Source organism: Chaetura pelagica, unplaced genomic scaffold, assembly GCF_000747805.2.
Source record: "Chaetura pelagica isolate M959 unplaced genomic scaffold, ChaPel_1.0 scaffold219, whole genome shotgun sequence".
NCBI lineage: Eukaryota > Metazoa > Chordata > Aves > Apodiformes > Apodidae > Chaetura > Chaetura pelagica.
Genome location: NW_009954552.1, coordinates 915480 through 930003, shown reverse-complemented (window position 1 = coordinate 930003; position 14524 = coordinate 915480). Strand labels below are relative to the sequence as shown.

The following is a 14524-nucleotide window of genomic DNA, read 5'->3' as shown; positions in this document are numbered from 1 at the left end:
GCGGTGCCTGCAGGGCCGCCGGGAAATGGAGTCTCTGCCCTTCGCTTCGGGGTGGGGAGCGGGACACGCCCCTGTCCCGGCCCTTTCCCTGAGGAAAGGGGGCAACAAGCCACTCCCAGGGCGCTTGTGTTATTAAAACGCTGCTGAGGCGGAGGTGGGGCCCAGGTTAGGAAGGGAATCTGTTGTGGTGTTCCTGTCAGAGCAAGGGCGGCTCTGAGGGCTGTAGCGGGGGGAGAGGCCCCCGCCGGCTCCCTCAGCCGGGGAGAGGAAGGGCTCCAGGGTGGTAGGTTTCCTTGCGTGGTGTGTGTGGAAAAAAGGTGTATTGACGCTCATGCTGCCCTGGTTAACTGCAACTGCTCAGAGGTTAGGTAAGGTACGAGGCAGTAGGTGAGTGCACTTCAGCACCAGCTGCCTGCTCTGATGCCCCTCCAGTCCGGCAGAGCAGGCAACGACCTGTGGTAATTTATGCAAGATTTTAAAACTCATATGGCTCTACCTGGCACTTGCATGGTGACTGAAAGGATAGTCAAGTTTTCTGTCTGGCCCATAATTGGGGCAACGCCAAAGGACGCAGCAAGTACTCGTTCCTGAAGTACCTGTGCTCGTACATTGCCCTGGCTTCCTCAGTCTGTTAAAAGCAGCCACTGTTGGTGGTGATGAGTTTGGTCTCCTGATGTTCAGGCAGCTTTAACATTTTTGTAAAGGAAGGAAATTAAACAACTGGATTGAAGCATAAAAGCAAAAGTTTTATAGCCAATAGATACTGCAGATCAGATTCTATGCTTGTGAACAGGGTGTATGCAATTGAAAGGGGTATGTTATTTCTTTAAAACAATAGCTGACTTCTTGTAAGTTTATTTCAAAGAGCTGAAATTTATTACTACTTGAAGTTTTTTTTCTTTAGTTGGTCTGTATCTTCTGTTGAGAATTTCACTCCTATAGACTGTGGTTAGGGGTGTGTGAAATAGAAAGAAAACCTGTTATCAGCAGGCAGGCCTCCATATAGGGGCCTGAATTTTTCAAATTTTAAAATGTTCAAACCCACACATAAGATGGCTTGTGACTTTCTGTTGAAACAGGAAATATTTTATCTCTGGGAGGGGAGATATGCAAACATAAGTAATGTGCTTAACTTCTGTAGATTGCCAGTTGTTTTAAAGTTTAGTGGGTTATTCATTGCTTTGCCAAACCAAAGTCTAAATCATGTTACTTTTAAAATTGGAGATTGAAGTCTTGGAGAAAGGGAAGACTTTCTAGCACATACTGGTTTTCATTAGAATAAAGTTAAGCATCAGCTGAAAAACGTTTCTTTCTTTAGTAGATCTTAATTGTACTGGGGATTATTCGTGTTTTCCTCAGTCTTATTCAATATCCAAACACGTGCTGGATTGAATTTTATACTCAAAATTCTCAATATCCTGGATTTTGCATTGTCAGAAAGGTTGCAGGAGGGCATGGTCCTCTTAAATTTTATTGGTACAATTAAGTTGAAATCACTGAGAAATGGAGAGTGCAAATGAACCCTTAATATTATTTTAATGTTATTTTGTGCATCATTTATTTAAATAATGCTAAGAAAATGAAAAATAATTTTTGAAGAAATGGAGAAGATATTGTTTTTCAATTCTTCCTTGGAAGATCTCTGAAGTGAGAGCTATACCCTACAAGGGAATTGGGAAGTTATTTGGCGACTTGCCAAAAAGCCACTTCAGACCTGTTCATGAATTTAGATGGCAAGCCAACATTCATTTTAATTCACAGAAGTGCTTAGAAAAACAACAGAATTTATTAGGCTGTATCCAGGAGAGGTTAAATTCACATTCATTCTGTACTGGAGTAGTAACAGCTGCTGTAAGGATTAGCCTTTTGGCTGGTGGGATGAAAGGAAATATTAACTAACTATACTGTAGATGGAAGTGTATAGCAGGTTAACATAGTTTATAAAATAATATAAATTTATTTTGAAAAGTTTTGGTTTGGTTTTTTATGGTATACATTTGTACCAAAGTAACAATTTTAAGTAGGATGTTTTATATTGGTATACTTACAAATACAACACCAGCTTGAAGAATCAGTGGTGTAAAAATTGATAATGAAATAAAGAATCTTTATTAAATTTTGTTACTATTTTTATTGCATCCCAGGACAGTTGCTCTTGGAAAATTACAACCATCTGATGATGGGTGGATATGCCCTGTGAAACACATTGGTGGTCTAAGTCTGGATTCTATCGGAAAAGTGTCAATACAAAATCACCTCCACAGTTGGCATTGATTTTCTTTTCATTGGTAGTTTCAGGAGAGCAAAAGTATCAGATGGCTGCTGAGAGTGAAGCAGTTTAGTTAACATCTCAGGAAAAAAGGAGGCAAATACGGAGCTTAGGAGCTTGCATTGTTGCTTTGTATATTTAATTGATAAAATAAGAAGCTGTCTTTCTAATAAGAAGCCAGTCTTTCTGAATAATAAATACGTGACATTATCGGTAAGAAGTTTTTAGGAAAGAAAAGTCTTCCTGGGAAAAAGTACAGCAGAAAATAGAAAATGTAAGGTTTGGTAAATGTGCATCCAGCTGCTGTAAGAAAAAACAGAGTGAACCTAGTCAGGCTGTGTACATGCCCAGAGTTGATGACATGACATTTTTTTAATTAATGGTTGGTTCTCTTGTTCCTGATAAGAAGTAACCTGGCAGGCCTGTGGAACATTTTTCTGAGGGACACAATGGACAAGGCTGGAAGGTCTTTTTACTAAATCCAGATTAGTCTGAAGAGAAATTATTTTTGACAGAATAGGCAGAGTGTGCTGAAGTAAGAGAGATTACAGAGATCTTGTTATATGATCAAGTTAGTCTTTAAACCTACATGTGGTAGGTTTTGTTTCCCCATGTTACATAGATGGAGTGGGTATTTTTTTGTTAAAATTACTGGGATGGTCATTTGTAATATGACTGCTTATTTTCAGGCTTATTACCTGCAAGCATCTTATTTGCCAGCTTCTTTTGCTTAAGGGAGATAGTATTATTTTCTCTGGAATTGCCTTTTAAGATCTGTAGCTGTGTGTTTGCATTGCCATGCAGAACCCTGGGTAGCTTTTTTTGTTATGGTGGTTGAAGATGATGCATGAGCCTTTGGTTATATACCAAAGTAGCTATTTTCTATCTTAAATCAGATATCTATATGGCCTTTATTTTCAGATTTCATTTTGATACTTGATAGCAGGGACAGATCAATGTGAACGTAGAACTCTGTCCCAGGCTGCTGGGTCAAACTAACCTCTGAGGGCAGAGTTATGGGTAGTTCTGCTGGACAAAACCTATTTTTACAAATAATAACTGAGATGCCTACTCGAAGTAATTGTGCTCAGCTGCAGTCATTATCATCCTGCGCCAACAGCTTCCTTCTGTTGCCTATGTAAATATTCTTAGAGAGAAACATTATGCAAAAGTCTTCCAAGTTTGTTTCTTCAGTGCTGCCCTTTTTGACAATTGCTAATAGTAAGCATAAGTTGAAGAGCAAATGTCCCTCTGGGTTTTATTCGTGCCTTACCTATTTGACATTTCTATTTCAAATCTGAAGGAAAAACGACAAAGCAGAAAGGATTATGTGGGCTCTTCATAATTTTCAGTTGTTTCAGAACTGTGCGAGTGTGCCATATTCGTATGGGCCACAGGGGGGCAAGATTGAGTTTTTAAACACGAGGAATGAAAGCGTCTTGAGTAGTTACAGTGTATAATGTAAATGAACTGTTTTCATTAATGACCCAGATTTGCCTCCGTCTCACATAAAGCTGCCATAATATCACTTAATAATGATAAACTAGATATAAACAAGTAGTGTCTACAGTAATTGAGATTACATACATTATTTATAGTATGGATATAAATCCTACTTCAGTTTATATTGTTTTCTTTGCTACACTGTAAGGGATTGAGCCAAAGCCCATTAAAGCCATTGGAAGTCCTCCTCTGACTTCAGCAAGCTCTGCATTGAGTTCCTATTTTTCAAATACATTTTATTCTTCCTTTCTACTCTTGTGATACTTATCTCTTAAAAATGAATTGTCAGAAAAAAATAATAGTAAATATTCGGTATTATTCAAAGTAAGGTAGGATTTCAGTAATTGTTGTTTTTCCCCTTCTTAATTATTTTTTAATCTTCTCATTCCATCACTATTAAGGTCTGGTCCATCTGAATCTGAGCATACACCAGGACATTGTCAACTAAATCTCGTGACTAGCACAAACTGTTAGGTTTGGGCAGGATTGTAATACAAATTAGATTTTCTTAGGCAAACCCACTGTGTGTTTAAAAAAATCATTATAAGGACAGGATCCTGGGGGTCTGACGGAAAAACTAAAACAGCTGTGCTGTACAAACAACACAAATCTACAGTATCTTCTCTTCATGATCAAATAAATGAAAGAAAAGGCTCAGAAAGTAAAATATATTTTTATCTCACAGAAGCAGAGCTAAAAGAATTCAGTCTCAGTTTAAATCTCGGCCAGTTCTGTTAGGCAGTTACAATCTAAGGTTTTTTTCTTTTAGCAGAAGTATTTTTATTTGGTAGCGAAACAACTTTATTTAACTGTTTGTTATAAAGGTTTTCTTTAGGTCCAAGTTTAAATAGTTATTCAGCTCTTCAGTGAAGAGTTTACAGAATCTTACAGTATCTTACAGGAACAGTTTCCAGTTGTGTTTTATTCTTGATACTTGATACTATTCATGATCAAGAAAATCCTAGAAAAAAAATAGACATAGAATTAAGTTGGTCAAATCGTTATCAGTATTTTTCCCCGTTTATGTCCAGGTAAACATCTTGACATTTATTAGGTTGCCCCCTAGAGTTAATAGGAAGACTCCCATACGTTTTTGGACAAGCTGTCTCAGTATAAAGTAGAAGTCACTAGATGATTTCCAGAACACCGTGGGCAAAAATTATTCAGTTAGTGCTATATCTGCTTAATCCGGAGCTAAATATCATTACAGTGTTTTAAAACTGTGCACTGAATGTGTAATTGCATTTATGCTTCTGGTTTTCAGAGAATATGTATATGGGTAGAAAACTGTACGCTGTGTTGCCACAGCTCTTTCTCCTAAGTACCCATAATCCCTGTGTGCTTAGCCATGCCATTTTGCAATGTATGATATGATCATTAACATATGTCAATGTTTGTACATTTGGACTAGAATAAGTGCTTGGATCTTTATGAAGGCACATATTACATATCTAAATAAATAATTTAACTGGGCAGCTGGAGAGATCTAGTAGTGGCTTTATAAAACATTTCAAGGGAAAAACCCAGCAGACAGCTCAGCATGCCAGGAGAAATATTAGTGGCAGGAACATAAAAAACATGGGCCTAACTGTGCCCCACGCACTGTGTGCAGCATGCCCCCATTTGTCAGAGGGATGAGTTCATCAGACACAAAGTATGGAAATCTTTCCTTGTTGGAGAAGGGAATTAAAAACAGCCTTGCAGTAAGCAAGTACTCTGAAAATTAAGATGAAAGGCTAAAAATTCTAGAAGTCCAAATGTTTGTATCCAGTTAGATTTTTAATTATTTTTTTTTTATTTTTTTTTTTTTTATGACTGCACAGCAAAAGAGGAATGTCTTGGTCCTCCCTTCTAGTGACCCTATTGGAGGCTGCCTGATTCTGATACCTTTTCTTACCTCCATACACACACATCATATCTTTTCATAAACAATCTCAGCTTGTTATCCAAGTGGAAATAACAAATAATTTTCTTTCAGGTTATTGAGCTGAGTCAAGAGCCAGAGCCTCTGAGGGAAAAAGGATGGAAGCAAGATCTTCTCATTTCATTAGCAGCAGACCTCACAGCGTTTCAGGTAACTGTGGGCTGAAGATGCAGTTTTATGTCTTGCGAAAACCGATCTAAGACCATCCTGCTCCCTCTGTTCAAGCCCTCCCTTGGACTGTTTTCCTTCCTGGAAACATTTTCGTCTTCATGACAGTCACCAAACAGAGTGAGTAATATTCCTCTGAATTTTGATTAAAAGTACAATAGTTTAGGACACATACAAATTCAGGCTTTGACTCTGAAAGGGACTTTTACCATGTTGCATAGAAAAGCAAATCAGATTCTGTCCCCTTTGTGTCTCTTCAACACCACAAAGGTTTCCTAAACCTTTCAAGGTATTACTGAAATACAGCCAATCCACATTTACAGTACAATTTTGCAGCACTGAAATCACTTAATTTATCCTATGTGCACCAGTGCAGCAGAATTACTTCTAACCCAAGTCCCATTTACTTTGTAAGTAGGCAGTGGAATTTTTAATTAATACTTGAAAATCTAGTAGGAAATTGCTTGGAGGGTTTTATTTAAGATCCAACAACTAAAAGGACAATTTGAATGCTGAGGCACCGGGAAATTAGGTCTGATCTCATGAGCAAAAGAGCAATATGAGATCCATATTGTATAGTTTTGGATAAATGTGTGTGAAATTAGCTATGCATTTGCTGTGCATATTTCAGCCCTAAGGACTGAATATTTGTCTTTAAAGCAAGGCATCATATTAATTAGTTGCTCATCCTTTTTCCTCTCTTCTAATCTTTTTTTTTTTTTTTATTGTATACCAAACCAAACTTCTAAATGCTGGCACCATATGGGATTCTGTGCAATATACTAAGTGCTCTAAATGTTATTATATCTCCTATTAATGACAGTTAAATGATGCTTACTTTATAGTCAGACATTCTTTTGCATTCTTCTAATATTTTCCTTATTGCTGCTCAAAAAGAAGTTCAGAATAGTATCTGCCTTGTCAATTATTGTATGGAATTGTTTTATCACATAGTAGTGTATTTCTGAAAAACTAATTTGGAATATCCTTTGGAAGTTCTCCACGTTATTTCCTGCATGGCCACAGAACACTAGATGGCACTGTGCGGCTGTGTGTCATACACAGGACTGACAGCAGAAGTTTCTCTGAATGAAAGAATCCTTATCTTTCAAAAATATTGTAATATTGCCTTTTTATTATGAAAACAATTAAAAACGTGTAAATGCTCGATTTTTAAACCCTACAGGCACTGCAAACCTGCTTTTTCCTGCATTATGGTTACATGGAGAACATTTCTTAATGAATTAGACCGCTGTATACATTTGCTCATTTTTTATTTGTCTACTCTAAAGTTCTCCAATCGATTCATCTATCAAAAGGGAGAATTTTAAGTTGCTGATATCATCAGCATTCTAGTTACCATAGAACAGGAAGGAAGGAATGACAGGTAGTGTGTTGACCTCTTCTATCTCCCCAAATAACCTTTTACTCAGTGACCTGGCGTTCCTGAGAGTGGACATTTTAAAAATTAAATAAAAGCAAAAAAATGTAAGGTAGAAACAGCAACCTTATACTCTTATTTTTTGTTTAAAATTCATCCTGAAGTCAACTAGTGCAACATTGTTACTTCATCAGCATTTGGTTGGTTTTAAATGACTTCAAAAGAAGTGGTTTCAAAACCACTGATCTTACACAGCTAATGTGTTGTTCAAAAGGGCCTAATCCTGTACAGGGTCTTTAGGAAAAAGATTTAGTGTGTTTTTGTAATGTAGTGAAAATAACATATAGTGTGCTGTTACTTTTCTATGTCATATTCTACCTCTGTTTCACTGAGTCTCTTTTTTCCCCAGCCTATGCGGGTCTTTTTTCATCAAGATGAAACCAATTCCTAGCTAGGAGTCAAGTTCTGTTAGTAGTTGCCACAGACTTCTTGCGTCATTCTGGTCAGTCACTTTCCCATTTTGTTTCTTAATTCCCCAGGTGTCAAAATCCAGGTTAACTGGATGGATAGTAAAAATTAAGTACTACTGTATATATTTCTACTTTCATTTTCATCAGGCCTAATGAAATATATTCATTTAAAAATATTATCCAAGTGTTCCATGAGTAGCTGTCATGTAACTTTGAGGGCTTTTTACCAGGTATTATTTTAATTTCTAGTAGAATTTTGCATTATCCATGAAGTATCTTTTCATTTTTTCCAAACAGCCCTACTTTTTTAAAATGCTGCCTCTTTATCCAGCCAGTGTCACTTTGTCCTATGTTTGACAAAGTAAATTATTTCACTTCACAGAAATGTAGGAAGAAATTATTTTTAGAAGACTGAAATAATAATCTAACTTTAATGGGCCTCTGTACCATTTCGCATGTGGGGTATTATTGCAGTACAAACAAGACAGAGATTTCTAATTGAGAATCTACCAAGAGTTTTACAGATGGACATGATGCCTAAGACACCACAGAATCTTACAATCACTCTGCCTGCTGATGTATTCTCCATAGGGCAGGAAGGCAGCATGTCTATACTATCTTGTGGCAAACACCAGAGATGGTGGCTCCATCTTGGAAACATGGCTAAATGAGAGGGGAGAATAATGACGGGAAGAGGAAGCCTGCATGGGAAGAATAAGATGTTTAGGGCTCTTATTAATAACCCTTCTTCACCCTCTGTTTCTTTTTTGTTGTTAGGCTCCCTGCTCCATGCTTCCTACTGGTGCTTTCTTTTGACACTTTTGATCCCTCGTGCACTTTCTTTTTTCCACTCATTGTCCCTTTCTCTCCTCTTCTTCTTTTCCTGGTAGAATGACATATGCCTGCAGCATTTAGTTTTATTTGTTTGGGTCTGATACCTGTCCCCACTGAGAACATTTGGTTTGGGTACTCATTACACACTGTGTGTAATTGTAAACTGTTACCTCTGGTGTCTGTAATCCTTTATTTCCAAACAAGGAACACAAGCTAGCCCTTACTTAGTGAAAATGAGCTTTGAGACTATCTGCAGACTGATCAACTGTAAAGTTAAAATTGAACATTTTGGAGAGCAGTACTAAAGTAAAAGTAGTATCACCAATAAATCATGGAAGAATCTTCCTGAAGTTTGAACTTATTATTTGTCTTTCAATAATTCAAAATAAAATCAGAATCAAAACTAGCCACGTAGCTAGATTCCTGTTACAAAACATCCAATCTCTTAGAACAAGTATGTATTATTAGCATATTCTAAGCCCAAATTATGTTCCAAGTACCTTAGAAGCCAAGGATCTCTGTTCCTTCCCTCTGACAGAGAAGTGTCCATATTCCTTGCTGGGTTAGGGTGGTGAGGCCCATCCACCTGCTCTGACCAACCATGTCACTCAGAAGCACTGCTGCTTTTTGCAGCCGGCCAGGGCAGGAACTCCGTCCCACCTGCTCTGCTGCAACACCACTGCCAGGAGCCCACAGCATCTGGCTGGACTGCATTATGGTTTGGATTGGAAGACAACCAGTGACACAGCTAGTGCTTGGGAACAGCTGCTGTATTTTGAGAATTTCTTGATGACTAGAATGTATCCCATTCTTACAGAACAGATTGTTTCCCATCATCCTTCCCATTGACAACACTAAGTGTGATGTGTCTGAGGAGGTGTCCATGCCTCAGGATTCCCAGATGGCAGGGAAAAACCCTTCAAAGTACCCTTTCCAAATCAGATTGTTTTAATAGTAGCAAGACTAAAGGCTCTCAAGTCTCCTACTTATGTTTTCAATGAGAAAATGACCAAGCAATAGCTAAAGCCTCTCACAGAAACAGGACATCCTGAGCTGTGGCAGATGCACTTCCTTTACAAAGTTGCAATGACGGTTTTCAACAATAGTTCTGTGTGTGTGCTTGGGGGGGTTGGCATGTGTACACACTTGTGTACACACACACTGTGCAATGCTGCACACGCTTTTTATAGAAATATAGAAAATACTATGGGATATGTATGTTTTGGTGGAAGAAATTTATTTTGTAAAAAGAAACAAATATTTACTCTGTTATGGCATAAGGCAGGATAAGGTAGAGAGAAAATTTCAGGATGTGGGTGGCCACAGTTGAAGGTCTTACAGTGAGTATTCTGTAAAATATCCTTGGAACATGAAATTGAAATAAATTACAAGTAAACTTAACGTATCAGTGAACATAAACAAGTCTTGATGCTAAATAAATATTCTGAGGAAGCCAAAGTGCAATAACTATAAAGGGATAATTATTCTTTCTCTCCTTCCTAGAAGAGATAGATAAGATTGTTTTGTAATTTCGTAAATACATACCAAAAATAGCTAGTGTAAGATGCTAGTGAAAGGTGACAAACCTCTGTTGAAGATTATGATATACAAGAATCTAAGAATCTAGCCCAGTTGAAAGCCTGTTCCATGGTTTCCATTAGACAGACTAAAAGAAAGAAATGGAAAAATATGTAAAAACTTTTATCTGCTATCGCATATAAAAAGATCAGAAAATGTCACATTTAATGAAGGAAAACAGTTACTATAATTAAGACAGAAGTGGTGGTACAGTGTATTAATAATTGATGAAGCTGTCTTTAGCTCATAGCTTTTCACACAAAAACTATGTGTTGCAAAATGCAAGGGGGAAAGTACATCAATGCAGTTTAAAAAAAGATTTTATTTGCATTCCATACCTGGGTTCCATCTCAAGTATCATTAATTACCTGTGCCTGGGCTTCTTTGCCACAGAAGATCAGAAAACCAGGAGTGAGCTTTACTGGGCTATTTAGTCAGCGATTGCAACAAAAGGATGACTTCTGACAGAAACAGGGCATCTGAGTATTTGGGCTTGTGTCATTAAATGGTTCAACTGGTGCTTATCTTTCCTCAGCTCTCAGTGCTTTTTTTTTTTTTTTTCCATCAAATAAATCATACAAATCAGTGAATTATTGTAAATTATAGCAATATGTCAATGGGAAAACACACCACTTCTAAATGTAAGATAAATCCTTATAAGAAAGAGGACTTGTTATTAATTGTCAAAGAAGCTTAAAAGTATTCAGAGAGTATTAAAAAATTAAAATGTTTGGGTTTTTCCCTCCTTCACCCAGTTCCAGATAATTTGACCTTGTCATGTTTCACATGAAGTAGTCACTGTTCAACTTGTGTGTCCTTAGCAGCAACCTCTATGGTCAGCAATTCTGACTGAGTTTGGCTGTTGGTTATTGACCTGACCCAGAGGCAGACAAAGTGTTTGGCACCCATATTCTTGTGCATCTACCTTTGCTGTAACTTGGCTTTGGTTGTAAGGAATTTTATGGTGTTTCATACCACAAAAAAAATATTTGGAGAATTGTTGGAGGTGAACACTAAATATGTCAAAAACCTTTTAGGACCAGGTTATATAGAAGGGATGTTTAAATGTTGGGGCGTCAACCATCCATGTGATTATCGTATGTTATGTGCTGTTTGGTTTTGTGTTTTGTTTTTTTTTTCATTTTGCATTTTTGTTAATTAAAAAAAAGGCTGATTTGTGATAAGACTGTCTTCTTCCCTTTGGAATAAGTATAATTATTTTATTTCGCCTAGTTGTATTTAAGAGTATTTAAACTTTCTCCTTTTTAGGATATGGACTTCCAGGAATTACTTTCCTCTCTTCATAGCTTAGAAAAAGCACACAAACTTCTTAGACAATCCTATGTTAAACAGCAATTAAGATAATATCATTCAGGAAGGCAAAGTGTAATTACTTCAACTGGAATTTGGCCAGAATGTACCCCACTATTATTAGAATGATTATTAATTAAGATAATTCAGTACCCATACCTACCTTAAATCTATAGAAAAACCAAGACTGTCAGTTGAATGTATAATCTGAGACACAGGCATCCCTAAATAACTGCCCTCAGGATTCCAGGAATCAGATATTTATGTAGAGAAGTAACACGCTTTGGAGGAGATTTTTTTTGTTTAATGTTTGTGAGTGTTAACTTCAGTTCATTACTGAGGTGCCAGTTTTCTAGTGGGGACTACAGATGGACATTCTTCTGATGTAAATTACCTGATACAGCTCTGTGGAACTCAGGAGAACTGAGATTTTCAAGGAATGCTGAGATAATAAACTATTTTTATGACAATTTAACAACATCATGTTGTTGTCAAAATGTAGTAACAGTATGAAAAAATATGTATTAAAAATATGTGCATTTTTGTCGTGTATAATAAACAATCTGGTCTTCTAATCCCTTCTAGAAAGTTTAGGTTCATGCCCACACTTAGAATACCCTAGTTATAATCACAGTGGCACCCTCACAATCTCTTCTCATTTAAGTTTTTGTTGTACTGTAATCCCAGAAATCTGTGTCAAATTTAGAGACCGATTTTGCTGTATGTTATGCAAACAAACATAAACAAAATTTGATTCTACTGTAATTGAGAGACTCTTCTAGTGTTCCTATTATCACAGTATTTAGAAGCCTTCCCAAGGTTCTCTAGACAGGATGACAAAGAGCAACACTGAAAGGGATGTTTGATTTAGAAATTCTGTGTCATTATTGAAACTACAATAAGGTAGACTTCTGTTTTTCTTCTCTTCAGTGAAGATGAGAAAAGTCTTTCTCATTTTGTATTTGCAAACTGGAACCTGGTTTTGACATTCCTGGGAGACAATGGAATGTGGGCAGAAAGTGTTTGTTGTTGAGGATAAATGCTGTGGTGTGCCATGTCAGTTGGAATCCCTAAGCCCTGAAGGTAGGTCAATAAGACCAGTCTGAGGAAGGTCACAACTACATTTAGCGTACAGTGACAGAAAGCAATAGGAAGAAGAAGTAGCAATGCTAGTGCTAGAAAACATGGATGTATGTGAACAAGATATGTGTAAAGATAGGTGGATTTGAAATCTTAAAAAAGGAAAATACAAGCTTAAACAAAACGCATATCATACAGGAAAAAAATATTTCATACTCTTTTACTTATGAGTTAATTTTTGTAGAGATTCTACTAACTTGCATCTTACAATCTGCAAAACAAGGAGGTTTTACCATAAACTTAAATTCCCAACTTTCTGAGAAGATTCATAAAGATTTTTATACAACTCCAAAGGGAAAATTAATTGGAACAATATATGGCAATCAGATACATTTTACTGCAATAGATTCTTGAATGGTCTGTGCTATATCCAAGAACAATAGAACTTAAACTGGAGACATCAGGAAATACTATTATTATACCCTAGGTGTGAAGTGTGTTTATTGTTGACCACTCTAGAGTTACTATGAATTTTAAAACAAAAATTATGTCCAGGACATTTTTGTTCCAGTGTCATTGGAGCTCTTAGGAAGATAAAAACACATTGTCAATTATTTTGTCGTGCCCTAATGCTGGACTTCTTTAGGATCAGTGGAACACTTAATGTCTTCTGATGGATAATTAGGTCTGATCTGTTACTGGGTATGTCCCTACAGCTATATTTAAGAGCTTGTCAAATGCTGAGCCCAAATCTGGAGAAGGTCCTTTGGTTTGACATGGTGTTGGAATCTGCCCAATGATTCTGCCACATGGATGCTGATTGAGCTCTTCAAGGGTCAAGTTTTCCTTGGGACTGAGGAAGAGAGGATGATTGTGAGCAGGCAAATGCAAACATTGCAATGCAGTGAAAGAATTTGTAGGGGTGTGCTTTGCTTCCATATCAGGAGGAGACTTAGAGTGGACAAAAGAAATGTCCTGAGGTTCCTGATATATTATAGAGCTTTGATTTTCAAGTTTTCATTTATATCTCTGTTCAAATCTGATTTCAGTCCTGAAGCTAAAGCTCAGGTCACAAGCTCTTACCTTGCTTCCTGTTTTTAGTAGAGTTGGGTTTACGGGCAAGAATAGAAACAGCATTCACTTGTTTCCAGTTAGGATTTTCAGTGGAATGACTGGTTTCTCAAAATTGCCAGCAGATTTAATTGAGAGCAATGTTGGAAAAATAGCAACTGTGTTTTGTGGCCCAGATGGCCAAGAAGGCCAACAGCATCCTGACTTGCATCAGCAATAGTGCCTGTACTAGGCACCATGAGGATGCTCGTCAAATCCTGTGTTCAGTGTTGGGCCCCTCACTATAAGAAGATCATTGAGGTGCTGAAGCGTGTCCAGAGAAGGGCAGTGAAGCTGGTGAAGGGTCTGGAGCGCAAGTCTTACGAGTGGAGGCTGAGAGAACTGGGGTTGTTTAGTCTGGAGGAAAGGAGGCTGAGGGGAGACTTTATTTCTCTCTGGTCTATTCTCCCAAGTGAAAGAACAAGAGGAAATTGCCTCAAGTTGTGCCAGGGGAGGTTTGGATTGGGTATTAGGAAAAATTTCTGCACTGAAAGTGTTGTCAGGCACTGCAACAGGCTGCCCAGGGAAGTGGTGGAGTCACTGTCCTTGGAGGGGTTTAAAAGATGTGTAAATGTGGTGCTTGGGGACATGGTTTAGTGGTGGGCTTGGCAGTTCTGGGATAACAATTGGACTTGATGATCCTTAAGGTCTTTTCCAACCAAAAAGATTCTATGATTCTGTCTCCCTAAAACCGAGTCCTTGTTTTCAGTGGTTAAATGCAGCTTTCGGTCTCCTAGAAATTTAATCACAGTCTATAAAGGCAGTTTGCTACCAGAAGTTGTTATTTAGAGTCATATGGAAGCAGACATGTTTTCATGTCTTTCATTTTTTTAGGATGGTTTAGGAGTTGTAGTATTATATTATGACTCTAGAGTCTGATTCCATTCTTCTCTTTC

The 14524-nt window shown here is 37.4% G+C and overlaps 1 protein-coding gene across 1 annotated transcript in view; it reads right to left on the bottom strand.

The window, feature by feature from the left end:
• Positions 1-14524, bottom strand: part of MRPS22 (mitochondrial ribosomal protein S22) — a 169086-nt gene that overhangs the window by 5141 nt on the left and 149421 nt on the right. The window lies entirely within an intron of this gene.